The 17727-nt window shown below is 41.6% G+C and overlaps 2 pseudogenes; both read right to left on the bottom strand.

The window, feature by feature from the left end:
• Nucleotides 1-643: 643 nt before the first annotated feature.
• Nucleotides 644-6389, bottom strand: LOC139983747 (uncharacterized; annotated as a pseudogene).
• A 343-nt stretch (nt 6390-6732) lies between these two features.
• Nucleotides 6733-11429, bottom strand: LOC139981925 (uncharacterized; annotated as a pseudogene).
• Nucleotides 11430-17727: the final 6298 nt, after the last annotated feature.

The raw sequence follows: 17727 nt of genomic DNA, 5'->3' as shown, positions 1-17727 counted from the left end.
AGTGTCTTGATAACATAAAGTAGTTGCAAAGTGAAAGTTGAAGGTACAGTTAATATTTATAAACAAAAGTTTCAATATTTGTTAATTTATACAGGATGTGTGATATAGTACATTTTCTACATAATTACAGAGTCATGTTTATCAGTATATTAAACCAGAAAGCCAGTGGGCTTATTGTGATTCCTTGCCAATTGTGATTATAATCCCAAGCTTTCGTCATTCTTCATTAAATTGATCAGCAAGGTTCTTTCACTGACTGTGGACCTACATACTAAATATGTTAACTTACCATGTTTCGAAGCCATTTCCCAAAACTAGAGCACCAATGGTGCAGAAGCTCATACCTTTTCGAGCTTAAAAATGTAGGGCCCACAAAACTTTACGGCCCAGCAAATTTTTGTCCATTTTTCAGATTCCACCAATTTTGGGCCCGTGAGGGATACCCCCCCCCCCTCCTTTAGCAGAATCCTGGCCACACCACTGGCTATAATTCCTATTTCCCCCCTTTAAATCCTATATTACCCACTCTCTCAAACAATACCACTGACCTACCCTATTAAACTTTCTCCCCTCTACCTGAGCAGACCTTTTAAAAGCACTCCTTGCCAAAATTTTGGCTGGCTGCCTACAATACCTCAGGCTCAAAGACTTCTAAGAATCGGCAAGTGGTGATTGGCTATAGGGCTCTCATGCTTACAGTTCGACAGTTAATAACAACTCCCAGTCCTGCTTTAATTCCACTAACAGCCTCTGCAGAGCTTAACCACAAATGTAAACAAGCACTGCAGAGACTGGAAGACAAATTAAAGGAGCTTTGGCAAAAGGTGAAGGCTCAGATTTTTTTAAACAATGGGGATTAATTGTAATTAATTAACTTTTGACCAAAAATTATTAGGCATGACCTAATTCATACACAATCCAACAATCATCAGTTCAACTTTGAATATGATCCATCAAAATCTTGAGGAGATTGAGATATTTGAAAATATTACAAAGAATGACCCCCGAAATGACATTTGACCTCAATTTTCCGAACACCCCTCGTAACTCTCATCCCGAGGAACAATGTGACCAAGTTTCATTATAACTGGCCATACACTGTACGAACGGAAGCAATTTGAAAATATAGGGCCGCGGCCCGGGCCACAAAAGACCCCTAGTTGATCTTTCATCTCAAATTCATGAACACCCTGAAGGTAAAACTTCCATAGTACTATCGTGACAAACCCTCAACATTGTACCATGGAATCTGTACGAGAAGAAGCATTTTGCGTATTTCCACAAAATGGCCCATTACGGCCCACATGTTACCTTTGACCCCAAATTTCGGACCATCTCTGATGGCCCTATATCCAATGGTCCTTGTGTCCAAGTTTCATGAAATTCCATCAAACACTGTGCGAGTGGGAGCGGTTTTACCAATTGTTGACGGATAGAGTGATAGAATGATAGAGTGATAGACGCCGCACTGTAACAATAGCTCACACCAGCATGCTGGTATGAGCTAAAAAATCAACTCAAGCCCCGCCCCCTAATAAATGTGTATAATAATATCAAGAAGTATGATTCAATTCTGAAAATATTTATATTTGACCCTGTGACCAGAGATCAGCACTAAAATCAAATCAAAAAGTCATTTGGAACCCGACTACAGGTAATCTTCGTCTCTAGGTCTTTTTCGACAGTTACCTCGAACTGAATTCATAGCTTTGCTACCAGCAACCATTAACGATAAAGCATTATGGCCAAATTGCTCCACTGTGGGATTATCATTACTTCCACCATACACTCTCTGCCTGGAAAAGTATTCCTCTAAAGGATCCTGGGAAAAATTTTCACTCAAAACGTATTCAACATCTGGAAGTTGGAGGAGTTCCTTGGCCAGGCTCACAAAGGATTTAACTGTAAATAAAACAACAACGTATCACTATTATACATGATAATACGTAATAGGGGTACTTGTTGATTTGTATCGGCTCTATAAGCTTAATTACTCTGATGGATATTTACTAACTTTACTATTGACTTACACGGTCATGGTGATGAGAATAATAACACCTCATGTTCAGCTTGAGTGATATGCCAAACTGATTTGCAAGATTTGCTGCTTGAACCTCTCAGTTGCTATGATGATGGAGTTGTAGTGATTTAGTTTCGTCCACCCTCCTTTAGAATTGAACATTCCGTGACGGGTTTCCGGAAGCCCCTGATTTTCAGGGGTTAGAAAGTTTCTAGGAAGCGTGGGCACAACCGACGAGCGACGCGAGCGATTAACCTGGCAAACCGTATATATTTTGTAGCGAACGACTTCTACAGCGATTGATTCTCGAGTTTTAGTATATTTAAGGATCTTTTAACAGAACTTTTATTTTTATCTGTGGATTTTACCCGAGGACACTTTATCCAACCTTAAAGTCGACTTAACTTCGAGGAACATTTTAGCGTTACCAATTATATATAGCCTACCCTTGATTCTACCTATAGCACTTATACGTAGGTCCGCCTTACCTACTTTTACTTATATCTACAGCCATAGATGTAGCGTGAGCATCAACACTTCTAAAAGGGGCTGGCGAAAATATTCGCCACCGATTCGTAGAGTGTTTACGTGTTCATACCTATATCATTTTAGTACCTAGAAGCTATTCGGTCGCGAAAGCCTTCACGCGATACAGCATATACCATTTATTTACTGGAAGCCACTGGATCGCGAAGCCGTATATTATTTAGCGTCATAGCGCCATCATTAGCATCTAGCCTGTAGTATCTAGCCCATAGTATCTAGCTTTCGACCCTATACAGAGTCTGGTAACTTAAACACCAGCTGGCTTAGCCTGAGGATTCCGGCGTTAGCAACAATCCAGGATATGAACGTGAAAGGACATAGTATTTAAAGGTATGTCGATCTTTTTATACTTTAAGATTAGTTTCTCCATAGAAACATCTAAAGAGTAAAGAAGTCAAGATCTAAAACTCCATTTGATGTCCAGTATATGTTTCCCTGCTTATAAAAAGCCTGTATCGTTCCTTCTTTGGAATATCTTCTGCATTTTGTGACTCATGATACCACTCACTGAGAAATGCAAGGAAGGTGCTCTCGAGCCACTGTAAGTGAAAAAAAGAATGCTTCAAGTAAGTACCCCAAATCTGTCTCTATAAGGTATGTCAAAGTGTGTTAGTACACTAAAGAGGTATTTCATGTGACATCAAAGGCGCTTGCACAGGTGTTTTATACAGCTCTTATATATTATTATGATTTAAGAAAATCAATCAAGAAAATCAAACACCTGATTTCTCTACTTTCAGTCGACTAATACATTTGGTTATCAGTAACAGAACCTACAATTGTTGTGCTTTATTTAAGTGCACATTGAGGTAAATATGGATTCATTAACCTGATTGTTTTTTAAATTAATTTTCAGTAATGTTCGTTCATCTCCATGTGTATACCTGCAGTCTGTGCAGTCTGCCCTTTCAAAAAATGTCACATAGTTGGTAGAATACCACAATGACAAGAGATTAAAATGCCTGTGGAACTGATGAAAATAAGTAGCGAATTTAACATTTCTATTAAGATGATATACCTGAAATCTTTGATCATCAACTGTTCTGTAGGGGGCAAGTCTGGGGTTCTGCTACGAATATGCTGAGTGGTGTTAGCAACATTCATACAGTCCAACCATTCGTTCATCTTTCTGATGAAAAAGACTGTCGAGGACATCTCATCATTGCCCATGCATTCAATTGCATTAGCAACCGTGCTGCTTAAAACCTGCAATGATAATAGTGATAACAGTGAGGTCGCTAACAAAATTTTGCTCGAAATGTAAAATTTACGTCAGCAAATAGAAACATAATACATTAAAATTCGGGTGTAATAACTATTTCATTGTCCAAATTTGAGGCTCATCAAATTCTCCATATCAATTGTTTTTAAGGTCATTCATGAGCTGAGTGGAGGAAACATTCTCAGAGATGGAAGTCACTTCCTGAGCCTGAATAAGACTGATAAGCAAACGCTTCAAGGAAAATTAAAATGGAATAACTTAAAAAATGTTAACTGTAATTCCAAGGGAAATAATTTGTTAACAACTATGACCTGAGTAATAATGTGGTAATTAAGAATACTTTTGAGTATTTGCATAATGTTGTTCTGTACCTGTGCTGCCAAGTACTTTTTTACGTGCAGAGAAACGGACACGGACCAAAGGTCAACAAAACAAAAAACAATCCCAGTCTGTTTAACCCACAAACAGAAATCTCTCACTAACCCTCAAATGTATAAAATATAGCGTTTAACGTGACGTGAAAAGGACACGGACCCAAAGGCTAACCACCAAAACAATAAAGCTCCACAAACCAGCCCCAAAAAGCCAACACCAAACCACAAACAGAAAACCCCCAACCCATATTATGTAAGGACCACACAAACCCCCCCCCCCCCCACACATAACAACTAACTAACTCCAAAATTCATCCGGGGTACGCCGTCCCGATAGCAGACGACAGGCTTGCGCATTACCTACGAAATTTTTCCCAATACGGGTCTTTTCAAGCCCCTAACAGTATTCCCCCTTTTCTTACGAGGGAGCAGAGTTCTTAACTCCTCGTCAACCTTGATCGAGTGGACCTCCCTGTCAGGAACAGGAGGTCCACTAGCGACCATCGTGTCCGGTATAGCGGAAGCGGCTGCGGTGGAAGGGCCACTCGAGTCAATGAGATCAGTGGCCTGTTTTGTCTCATCAAACCAATCGGAGGACTCCTTAGCCACAACTAATAAGGCTGTAGTGCAGTCCTCCATTGGCGAGTCAGAATCTGGGCCACTTAATGTCTCTTGGGCCGGTTGAATCGGGGCCCGACTAGTATCACCGATAGCGGGCGTAGCTACCGGTGAACCAGTACAAGCGGCATCCTGCGCCGCGTGCCACTCCGCTAGTACCATCTCCGCCGTTTTGTCATGCTCTGCCTCAGTGGGCAGGCTGGCAGTCTCGGCAAGTTCGATCAGGGGAGAGGTCGGACACGAAAGGGGGAACAAAGCCTCCATCGGGGCGCTAGTGTCGGACACTGGGGCGGTGACAGGAGCATCATGTGGTACGGTGTCAGAGGCCGGGACAGGGACCGCTTCAACCACGCCCGTAGCCACTCTCGCGGCGTATGAGCGGTCTGGGCATAAACGGGCGAGATGGCCCGTTTTCCCACACGAGTTGCAAACGATATCCCCTTTACACTCGGCCAGGGTATGCCCAACCTGTAAACAGCGGCTACACCGCTTGTTCGGGCACAACCTGGCCTCATGCCCTTCCAGCCCACACCTCCAACAAGTGCGAGGCTGGCCCGGGTATGCAATGTGGGCCCTGTGCCCATTAGCCCACAAGGTAGAGGGGATATCGGACTTGAGTTCGATTCTAACTCGTCTAGTCCCGGTCTTGACACCTTTACATTCAAGGAATTCCGGCTCCTCGTAGCCGGTCACTTTCCCAAAACGCCCCAGTGTCCGCACAACAACCTGTTCAGACATGTCCAGAGGGAGACGGAGGACTGTCACCCACACCGAACTGTCATACGGTGTGACCTTCAGTCCCTCAACTCCCTCCAACACATGGACGCCTCGGACGCGGGCAGCCTCCGAGGTAAACCGTACATCAAAACAATTCATACCCCGGAGAGGTTTACGCTGAAGCGCGTCAACCTCTCCAGGGACCTTTAAACCAACAGAACGCAAAACTGAAAAAAAATTGTACGGGGACGACCTTAGCCTCCCCCGAAAAACTCAACAATACGATTTTGCTGTCACGGCGAGCCGCCATGACAGCTAGGGGTGTGGCAAAGCCACGCACCTATACACAAACCAAAACGAAACAAACCCAAAACACACAAACTACACTAAAACAAACTGTAAACTAATGAAGGGCCAACGTAAAAACACAATGGTGTGGTGAACGAAAGGTGGAGAGCAGCCGAAAACACGCATTCTCAAAGATGGTGTGAGATTGATATGCTCATTTGTCAGCTTGTGCACAAGCCGCAACCCAGGTTATGGTGCATTCAGTTGCTGGTCCCAGTTTTGTAAAGTAATTAGGTGATGCCATTGTATATCTTTTCCCCTGAACTGTCAAAAGATAAAAATTATTGAGATTAAAGGGTAAACTTTATGTTCATTATACACAAAAGTTTTCAAACAATTGAACACGTTCAAAAACTATTATCTAGTTTCAGAGGCAACGTTTGTGGACAATTTCAAAATCTGTTGAATATTTGACCAATTTGAGAAAACATAAATTCCATCAAAGCCATTAGATTTGTGCATACCCCCAATTTCCATGATGCAAGTAGATGAGAACAAAAGGACCCCTAGATTGGAGGTCAGTCGGCTCATACTGTACCTCCATGATCCACTGCAGATTTATGATAATGACCCATTATGTACTAATTTTTACAGCATGAAACCTGACAGTGAAAATGGCAGCCAGTTATCATGCTAATTACTGTTTAATATTAAGCTTCTTGTTACCATATCGGAAGTTATCATTAATGTAAAATCCCATATGTCAAACAGTAAAGTTGTTATTATTTTCTGGACACTTCAACATGGTCGAATTAGTAGAAATGTTTTCTTTGGGGGGGGGGGCGTTCGTGGGGAAGCTAAAAACAACAGTTTCAAGTACAGTATCAGAAGTGTGTCTAAAACTGTATCGTGTGTAAGTAACGAATTCCTGCAAGTCATTTTTGTCGGGTCAAATAAACCATTATTAATATTTATTTCAATCATGTAAATGACTTAAATATAGACTCACTCTCAAATGTCTACACTTTTGGTTGCTGCCAGAATTATCCCAATTGTTGCGAGTGGTTTTGAGAAGGTGTGGCACATCACAAAAAAAAAGAAATCCTATCTCCATCACTAAAAGGATTACTAGTAAAATAGGTAAGTCCATCATTTGACGATGCTTGATGGAGCTTGAAAAACTTCCGATTTCGGGAGGCACCGTCACCTACAATGGCTCTTACATGTAGGTCCAGCAGTTCCAAATGGCGCACACATTCCCATATGATGGGGTACAAATCGTCTCCACTCAAATCCTTAGTTGCAAAGTAAGCAACTGGTGCTTTCTTATCACCTGGTGGTGCAGAAATTCCGCTCACAACTCGCTGCAGAACTGCTGGGCTTAAACCAACCCCAGATTGTGTGAAGTGTATATATTTGTTTATAGTCACTAGACTGGGGAGGGATAAAAAGCCACTTTGCCGTATCAAATTGTATGCTGAAGGCGATTTCGCATGAAGGGACACACACCATTTAATAATCTCTGGACGCCACCTCCATCGGTTTGCAGGTTTCATCAGATTTGCTTTTTGTTGTTCCCATAGCAAAAACTGCGGACTTCCTGGTTGCATAAGTGTTTTGATGTGATCTTCTTGAGAAAGAAACAGATGCTTCATAAGCTCACTTCTCTCACTCTGTAAACTGACACCTTCCACTCGAAAAACATCTATAATTCGCTGTTCAAGAACATTGACTTTACTTCGCAAAGTTTTTTGCTTCTTTTTCAGTAGTTGAAGTTTATTTTTTTTTTAGGGGGCTTGACAACAAGTCATTTCGAGTATGAGAAGCCAGATTTAAGTTCCTTCTTGGGTTCCTCAACCTACTACGCTCAGCAAATAAATCACTCCGATAATGTGCACAGATATCACACCTTTGATTGGATGATTGGGAAACTCTATTGCAGTTCTTATGGTAAATTGTTTTGAATGAGTTACCATCTTCAGTGAAAAATTTTTCTGTTTGAAAGTCATCACCACGAAGCTTGCTGAAATCATCATTGTTAAATATATCTCCATTACCTTCACAAAAAGACAACTGCTGCACGAATGTCAAAAGTAAATCAACATCACGCTCATCTTTTTTTTGGAAGTTTCAAGTTTTTGTGGAATATCAGGATTCAACCGAGATGCAGCATATATTTTGTGACCCCTAACATCAAGCTGCCACTCACCTTCTTCATTGACACAAACACGTTTAAGTATACAAGTCCCAGGCTTGTTGATAGTTACCAAAATGCAACTTTTCTCAAACATCCATGAATCAAATCCAAATTGTTTACATTTGTTCAAGATTATGCCATGCACTTCATCAGTGTTAACAAAGGATCTTTGACTTATCTGTTCTTTACAAATGTCACATGGATCAGAATGAGCTCCAAACTGATAATAACTAATATTCAATGGTGATGGCTTCCTTTTATTGTAGTTGTTTTTCCATCGGTGAAGCTTAAAAAAACAGCAATGACAAATAAAGTCGAGAAAAATGTCACTATTGTCCTGACGAACATTAATCCCAGTGGCTTTCAAAACCAATTCTGAGCACTTCAGCTTATGTTTGGGTGCTCTGTCACTGAGTATAGCATTTTCACTCCACAGAGACGACAATGTTTATTCAACTCCTCCAAATGATTCACCTTTGATCTGGGGAAAAAAAGAAAGAGAAAAACATATCAAAATTTAATTTAAAATCTAAGCCAGTGTTTCTACTACAGTAAAATGTTAAGAGGTCAAGGGCTTACCAACCCCTACCCTCATTCATAAATGAGCATAAGCCTGGTGAAAAGGGTACTGAAACAAAATACCACAATATAATAAGGGCATGTTGGCCACAAAAAACCAATGGACCTGATCCTGAAGAATTAACCAACATGGCTTATAATGTCCCTGCTGCTAGTATCATTAGCATTTACAAATATAGGCCTTCAGTTCTGAATAATTTTTCTCACATTATCGTATCATTTTTTGTTTATTAATTAAGGCTTAAGATCCAGAAATATTCATTCCTTTAGTGACATTAATGTACTAAAAATTGGTGATTAACTAACTCCTCAAATACGCAAATAGGTCAAACATTGGTTGGAGCATGGAGGTTGGAGGTAACAATAAATTATCCTCCATTGAAACATGTGACAAAGGAAATGCTAAGTAGTTCCGCGAAACTCCAAAACCACAATAACAAGGAGTATTGAACGCTGTTCAAATGCATATAACGAAAATGTACATACCCGGCCATGATTAAGATATGGTGTATCGTATAGGCCCTTCCTAGCGATGTTGATAACAGAAGATGTTCCGATTATAGAGGAATTTCGATTATTCTACGTCGATATTTTCAGAAAACATGAAGTTTAGTCGTATACCAATACGCCTATAATATCGAAACGAAAATAGCAATTGATTTCGGAGTTGTTTTAGGATAAATATTTTGCGATGATAGTGAACTGCGCATCCGTTTCGATGAAGTATACCCACGCTATGTGAACTGCGCATACACTTTGAACTTTGCCTTCATGCATATTCATTTGCTTCTTTGCACCGCCGTCGCTTTTTCACCTATAGAAGGCGGAAACGATGATGGAACTTCAAAGACCTGTTGTGGTCAGTTGCCAAGGGCGGTTTGTAATATAATAGCAACAGTGCTTCGGGTAAAGTGGAGAGAAGGGCACGAGGCATGTTTATTGATTTATTTATGGTGCAGTGGAAGTGCTTTCTCTCCTTCTGTTTTTACCTCCATGCTAGAACCTAGTGTACGGAAATAAATTACACCCCAACACATGCAACATTCAATTCAGCTGCTCAATAGTGTGTACAATACAGCATAATACGAAATGCATATGCATGTGCAAACTGAGCTAAGCTCCCTTGTTGATGCTCCACAGCCATCGGCTGTAATCTTCCATCACCTACAGTAAAATGGACTATCCTGAATGAAATAAATTTACCGTTGCGTGCTTGAGAAAGCTTGTAGATTATGAACGGTTTCAGACTGTACAACTCGCAAAAAGGGGTTGTGCTAATTGAAATAAATTTGCCTTATTTATTGAACAATGGGAACAGTGTCATGCATTACATTGACGTAGTACCCTTGATCAGTTCAGTAAAATAGGTCATCGTGGATGATCGTGCTGTAAAGTCTATAACCTCCAATTTGTTGCAAAGGGGGACAGAAGGTATCGAAACTTATATAATCAGTCGTTTTTAGTTTTACTGGTTTTGTATGATGACAATATTTTATGAATGTGTATGATGTGGCATGGTGACGTTGGTCCCAGTGAATGTAAATACCTTTGGTATGTTTATTTCCCCCAAAAAAGTATCAACTCTAGAGACTAATAGATTGCTATCAGCTTTATGCAGAAAGTTAAATAATTATTGCTAGAAATAAACGTTGTCGGTTTAAGATTAGGCCAAAACGGGTGCCAATGAAACAGTGATGAGAGAGAATTTGCTTAAGAAATTAAAATCAACCAGTGAGAGAACTGGGCTATTTGGTCAGTAGTATTCATTAATTTTATCCCATTACAAATGGCTTCAAACAAGAAAAGTTTTGTATGCAAGTTTTTTAAAGTTATTGAACAAGAAGGGGGTGGAAAAGGTGCAAAATGTTCGCTTTCTTCAAGTGTTCTGCCATATTCTGGCAGCAGTACCTCTTCACTTGGAAAACATTTAACCGTAAAACACCCGGGAGGAGTACCACAATCCAAAGCCAGTCCATCAGGACTTAGGCAAGCCAATGTTGCTGGGTACTTTAAACAGACTGAGAATCGTCGATGTAATGCTGAACGAAGACAGAAACTATTTGACAAGCTATTACAAATAATTTATCAGGATATAAGGCCCCTGTCTCTGGACCAGTTCATTTCGGAGGTTTTGGAACTTTGTACAGCCAAATTTTCGTGTGCAAAGTTTTGCCACTTTGCGGAAACACATTGCGGCGTTATATGATGTCCAGCGCATTAAAATCTCACATGAAATTCAGAACCTAGCACTACTATCATTGTCAACCACATGATGCCTGCTTGGGGATTACTGCCCATGGAAAGAACAAAGACTAGGCAATAGTAAATATGAACTTAGGGACAGCGGTACCCTCCGAGTGCCACACGGCCGAAAATATTGCCAACGATTTGCGGCGGATCAGTGCTGAATGGAACATCCATGAAGTGTTCGCAGTCGTACATGATAATGTAGCAAACATCGCCAATGCAGTGTCGAATTTTGACTCATTTAGTGTACCATGCTTTGCGCATACTATTCAGCTTGCCATTCAAATCAGGGCTTGCTTTTCGACCAGTATAAAATTTGCTTGCTAACAGTCGTTCCTTGGCGGGAGTCGAACCCTGCTTGGGTTTTACTGAAACAGATGCAGCAAGAGAGGGACCCTGCAAGAGCTATTGTGTTATTATCCTTCTCAATCAGTGCAGCAGGTCTGGAATACTTTTCATCATCACTTGAGAAATATCATATCTTTTTGACAAGCATTTGAAAACGTCTTTTTTGGCTTGAGTATGGGCATTAATGTTATTCACAATACATTGTTTTATTCACTTTACTGTGCACATATTTATGTATATTTATATTTTCATGTTCTTATATCATGTTTTACTTTCCAGGTTTTAGTTCTTTTGTACAGTGCTCTTGAGCATGTTTTATTTCATGATAACAGCACTTTAATATATGGTATGTATTATATAAATTTATTATTATGTGGGAATACGCATTATTTACCTCTTTGGCTTCCCACAGCTCCTTTGGTTGAGGGTTGGACACCCCTCACAGTCTCTAACAAAAGTTTAACTTTTCACCTACTATTCAGTGCTCGCAATTATTACTCGTGTGTGCGACACCTCATTGTTTCGAAAAATGTTTATTTTCACCTTTGCGTGGCACGTTAAAAGCTCAGAGGTAAATATGTATTTCAGTTGTATTCCTACTAAGATTGATTATCTCGACTTGTATCCCAATTGAACTGCCATTTATATGAAGGGAAAATCCCCATATGTTTGATATTACAGTTGGAAGCAAAGATAAGGTGATATGAAAGTGAGACCCCCAGTGGTGTTCCATTTTATACCATGTCAAAGGGTTGACTGCACATGTATTGTCTGTATTTTTCAGTTATCCTTTTGTCCAAAGAACGTCTCTTAGATATGTCTAAGATTAATTGTCTTTGTTCTGTGGCCAGGTTATTTTAAGCTCACTTATCCAACTTAAAGGAGCTTTCCAATTTTATTCTATAAAATTAAAGGAGTGTTGCCTTTGATTAATGATGAAGTTGTACTGCTTATTATTCCTTAAGAAGTGGTTCTTATTTTCTTCTTTCACATTTAGAGCTCGCTAGAGTCGAGCGATTAATATACTGCATACTACAATACCAATCGTTTCACTCAGTCATTTGTGTCACCTCATCGTCCCTCATGGGCGTCACCACACCGACAACCTTACCACCCTGGCTTTAAATTTATAATCGGTCAAATCGAACCAAAGACAACAGTATCATTGACGATTGGGTCATGGACTGACACCTTAGAGAGTACTGCCCATGTTTTTTGGGCATTGTTCCATTGTTTTAAGCTTGTGGGAGTGGTTTCAGACCGGGACCGACCGTTTAACGGGAGACCGTTCCTGGTCGATAGGGCAGGGTTTTGTTGTATATTGGGTAGATCCTCCAGTTTTCTTGTGTTGCGCCGTATTGTGTTTGTTCTATTGTGCAAAACACTTCTTTAGAGGTATAGATGTGATGTGGTTTTTAGGAGAACATCTGCCAGTTGGCAGGCAGTCCTGGAGGCGGTGAAGTGTGACATTCGCCTTAGGTTGAACGCGATTTTCGCCGTTTATCTGGGGCTGCCTTTTTTGGACGGTAGTGTGCTTGGGAGAGGATGTTACGTTTCGCTGCGTGCTGGTCGTCCTTTCGTGGTTTTTGGAATGTTTGAATGGGTGGTTGGGGGTTTGTCTCTGCAGGTCGGTGGGCATATTAATTTTTGGACTCGCTCGACTTTACTTTCGTTTATGAGAATGGGATGATTCGGTAGTGGCGTTTGGCCGTGACGTTTTGAATCCCGCATGGCGGGTCACGTAAAAAGGTTCCCAGTCAATACAAGGTGTACACATATAAATTATCACCCAATATGATTCCATATCAAAACATTACATGCCTCCCCTTTTAATATTAAACTGTTATCCTGCTGAAAGCCACGATCGTGGCTTTCATGTAAACACCCGAAATATTGCAATGTGGCTTGCGATTGGTTGACACTAGGCACTAGATATCGCGTCAGCGAATAGTAGATGGTATAAGAAGCTATTATAACGCCGAACCTGACCATAAATCCATATGAAATCGGCAAATTATATGCCAAGTCCTAACTTAAGCAGATTGCATTACGGAGCATGGTCAAATTCGCGATACTACTCCCAACAGTGAATAGGCAGTCGTAAGAGCAAAACATTCACTAGTTTCGGAATTATTATCGGACGTTTTGGAGTGTATTTCAAGATAAATTCGGACGACGAAAGTGATACTGATAACTTTGGAGACAGCATTGCTGATACTGCTTTCGGTGATTCTTGCTTTTTACGTGCAAAGAAAACGGACACAAACCAAAGGTCAACAGAACCAACAATAATCCCAGTCTGTATAAAAACCACTAAAACCTCAACTGAAACCCACAAACAGAAATCTCTCACTAACCCACATATGTATACAATGTAGCGCTTTACGTGAAAAGTACACAGACCCTACCGAACCATTCCATTCTTACAAACGAAACTCAGGTCAAGCGAGCCAAAAAAGTACATACGCCCACAGTACATACGCAGAGAAGAAACGGCCAACCACCCACTGAAACATTCAAAAATCTACAAAAGGACGACCAGCAGGCAACGAAACACCCCTCCCCAGAACACCATCGTCCAAAAAAGGCAGCCCCAGATAAACGGCGAAAGATCGCAAGAAAAACTAACAGGTATGCCAAGGAAAAAGTTATGAGAAATACGCCTCTGCGGAGAAAGTCAAGATATGCTGAATGGAATGGCACTGACCTTGAGAAAAAGGAAGGCATCTTGGGGGATGATTGTCAATATGGGTCTTGTCCAAAAAACATGTCTCAGTGCATACTGGGATAGCTCCAATCCATCTCAATCGACCCCTTATTTTTTGACACGTCTTTCGGAGAGACAGGTTCTTACTACTGTTGGCCATGTTCAACATGTCTACAATGGAATGTGATGCCACCAATATTTTAACTGACTCAGAAAAAAAGCATTCTCCCTCATCCACCAAGTTGGGGAGACATCGCAACGAAACTACATGAGGAAAGAGGCAGTCTCCGTTGATGAAAGCCTAGTGGGTTTCATACTGATTTGAGACCGACGCGAAAAAACGTCATCATCCTTTTCCAACATAGTGTTACGAAAATAGGTGACATTTTTGTTTAATCATAATAATATTGTAGTGCATAATAAGCTACCGTAGATTACGGCTGTTAAACGTCACTGCGATGGGTGCACATGAAGGCCTCGTGGGCCGGAAGCTTCCGCTACTATTGTTTAACTTTGTTCATTAACTTCCTGACACGTGCTGTGTGAAAGTTACGGCCAGCCTGCACTGATACGCAGGGCTAGAACACACCTGTTTTTGCCTCCGAAGAGAAAGGATCGTTATCAAAGGGTCGTTATATATATATATAGATTAGAATTAGAATCGTCAAGTTGTGATTGAACTTTTGTCGTTTGTATAGTCAGTCAATTTCTCTGTGTTCGATTTGGGTAAACCAACTGTTAGTTAGCCCTAATAACTTTATATTCTGGAGTCGTTGCACACCGTCGCCGTAGAAGTTTTGCCGTGAATCTAACAGAGCCTAGAGTAAGTACCAGTAATCAACCTATATATATAAATCGGTCGTATAGAGACCAGACGTTCAACGCCTAAATTAACGGTGACATTTATCAGGCAGAGTGTAACTCGACATCTGTCTGGTTGGGGGTTAAATTATTCCGTATCAAGGGGGAAATTACATTTACATATTTCTGCTGGTATTCTGGACCTAACGGGAGGGCCTCTGTCATTTTTACGGGACCACATATTTTACCTGTTGTTATATCCTAGATGTAGGGACCATCTTTCCACCCCATACCCGCGGAATTGTCGGTAATTCGCCTAACAGCGGAACACAGGGCTATTCCGCCTACCCGCGGAATTGATGGTATTCCGCCTTACAGCGGGACAGAGGGTTATTACGCCTAACAGCGGAACGAAGGGCTATTCCGCCTACCCGCGGAATTGACGGTATTCCGCCTTACAGCGGGACAGAGGGTTATTATGCCAAACAGCGGAACGAGGGGCTATTCCGCCTACCCGCGGAATTGACGGTATTCCGCCTAACAGCGGAACAGAGGGCAATTCCGGTCAACGGAAAGGAAGGTTATTCCGCCCACCCCGAGGAATTGAGTGGATTCCGCTGAACAACGGAAAGGAGGCTTGTTCCGGCTATTTTTTTGCGGAATATACTATTATACTGGTTTCTGGCGGAATTAGGAATATTCCGCAGGTCATATACTGGGACTCTACACCTGACTAGTTGTCATCAGGGTCCTACATTGTGTTGCGTTGATGTTTCCTCATATATATATACTTAATAAATGTATTCTGATGTTCCTTTAATGCCTGTAGCATGAAACTGAAAGCAAGTCGTGTTGTAAATAGATTGCTTTATACCTTGTGTGCCTGAGTATTTTTTTCAGAACAGAACTCCGTTCCAGTGATCCCAGACTCCAGTCGAGACCTGATCTCACACCACGGACGAGGTAGCGTTACAATATAATCTATCTTGATGATACTATCAAAACAATAAAGATATTGAAAAAAATGCCGACTTAAAGTTTTATTGAACAGCCTGGATTCTTTTATGAATAATGTTATGTTTCATTTGCCGACTGAGGTTTTAAATGCCGACTTAATCAACTTATTAGGAGAATTGGGGGTGTCACCCCCCCCCCCCCCACACACACACCACCCGGTCGCTACGGCGCTGATCGCGTCTCCCAACACCCGCACAATCTGCACATGAAATCGATGAGATATTGGGATTTAGAGGTTGAAAAATGAAATAAAGCAATATTTGTTGAAATCGAGATAAATAACATTCTTGGGCTGTGTGATGCTGCCTGGGACGACTCAGTTCAAAATATAAAAATCTGTAACAACACGATGATTAAATTCAGTTGCTTTATTAAGTAAGAGACCAATTTTGTTATTGTCAAAAACTTTAAGTGTATTATCATGTAGTTTTGAATTAAAGAGATCTTTAAATATGTTAAAAAAAGAAAGAAAAAAAAACATATCATTCAAAGTCCCCCTCCCCTCTTCAGTCTCCGCATGTCGGTTCCGCTCATTTTCGGTGTATCTTTCCATGTAGGTTTTCCTTGCATTTGTGTACAAGTGGGTGAGCCTTGAGTTGACCTGAACATGCGTAGGGAAGTTTTCTGCCGTTTGGATGATGGCTTCCAAGGTGCGTACAGCGAGGGAACTCCTTAGCTTTGTTTTGTTGGCATTCAGCTTGGAGAAGGTCCTCTCTACCTCTGCAGTACTTTGCGGCAAGGTCATTTGCAGCATAAAGATTGCCACATCTGCATACTCGGGAAGGCGGCTCAGACTCTGCTCTCCCACCCTCCTTTCTTGACGTTGTCTTCAATCAGAAGGGAAGGCCATTGTCGATCAATTGCCTGCACTTTAGACAAACTAATCCTCGGAAATCTCTGAGCAAGAACACCGGCCGATTTGATGTCAACATCTTTAAAAGCGATCAGAACTGGGTCAGATAAGTCTATTCTCTGTGTAATTTGGCGCACAGCTTCCCTGCACCAATGTCTGCATCTTCGCAAAAAGCTTCCCCTCTCATGTGGAAGCATTTTCCCCAAAGACTCATATGCCATTATCCCCGGGTAGACCTTATCAAGTGGTAAACACTGCGATTCGTCATCAACATTGACCGTGGCAAGATTCTGCACTGGCTTCCTGAAGTTTTGGCAGAACATCTTTACAACTCGCTCAACTTCTGTTCCTAGCCGGTGTAGGTGAAACCCATTCGATTGGAACATAACACAGACCTGTCAGGTCTCCAAGGACGTATTCGCACCTGCCTCTGCAGTAAAGAACAGAACGAGGGCCGGCCATTGTTCCAAAATCCGACTAACACACTGGACTACAGACAGCCAACGTGTCTGGCATGGCTTAAGAATTCGGTGGGCATCAATATCCACAAATTTCTGGAACTCAGCATAGCTTTTTTTGCCTGTTGGGGGACATCTTGAAGTAGTTGTAGACATCGTGTATCAGTTGGTCGCTTGTTACGTGCAAAGAAAACGGACACGGACCAAAGGTCAACAAAACCAAAAAGAATCCCAGTCTGTTTAACAACCACCATAAACCCAACTGAAAACCCACAAACAGAAATCTCTCACCCACAAATGTATACAATGTAGCGTTCAACGTGACATGAAAAGGACACGGACCCAAAGGTCAACAGAACCAAAACAATAAAGCTCTACAAACCAGCCCCCAAAAGCAAACTCCAAACCACAAACAGAACCCCCTAACCCATATTATGTAACGACCACACAACCCCCCCCCCCCCCACACCTGACAACTAACCCACTCCAAAATTTCATCCGGGGTACGCCGTCCCGATGGTAGACAACAGGCATGCGCATTACCTGCAAAGTTTTCCCAATATGGGTCTTTTCAGGCCCCAAGCAGTGTTCCCCCTTTTCTTGAGGGAGCAGAGTTCTTAGCTCCTCGTCAACCTTGATCGAGTGGACCTCCCTGTCAGGAACAGGAGGTCCACTAGCGACCATCGTGTCCGGTATAGCGGCTGCGGGTAGGGTGGAAGGGCCACTCGAGATCAG

This window comes from Apostichopus japonicus, chromosome 16, assembly GCF_037975245.1.
Source record: "Apostichopus japonicus isolate 1M-3 chromosome 16, ASM3797524v1, whole genome shotgun sequence".
In the NCBI taxonomy this organism is placed as follows: domain Eukaryota; kingdom Metazoa; phylum Echinodermata; class Holothuroidea; order Aspidochirotida; family Stichopodidae; genus Apostichopus; species Apostichopus japonicus.
The sequence above is the reverse complement of the archived record's forward strand: the minus strand, read 5'-3'. Positions and strand labels throughout refer to the sequence as shown.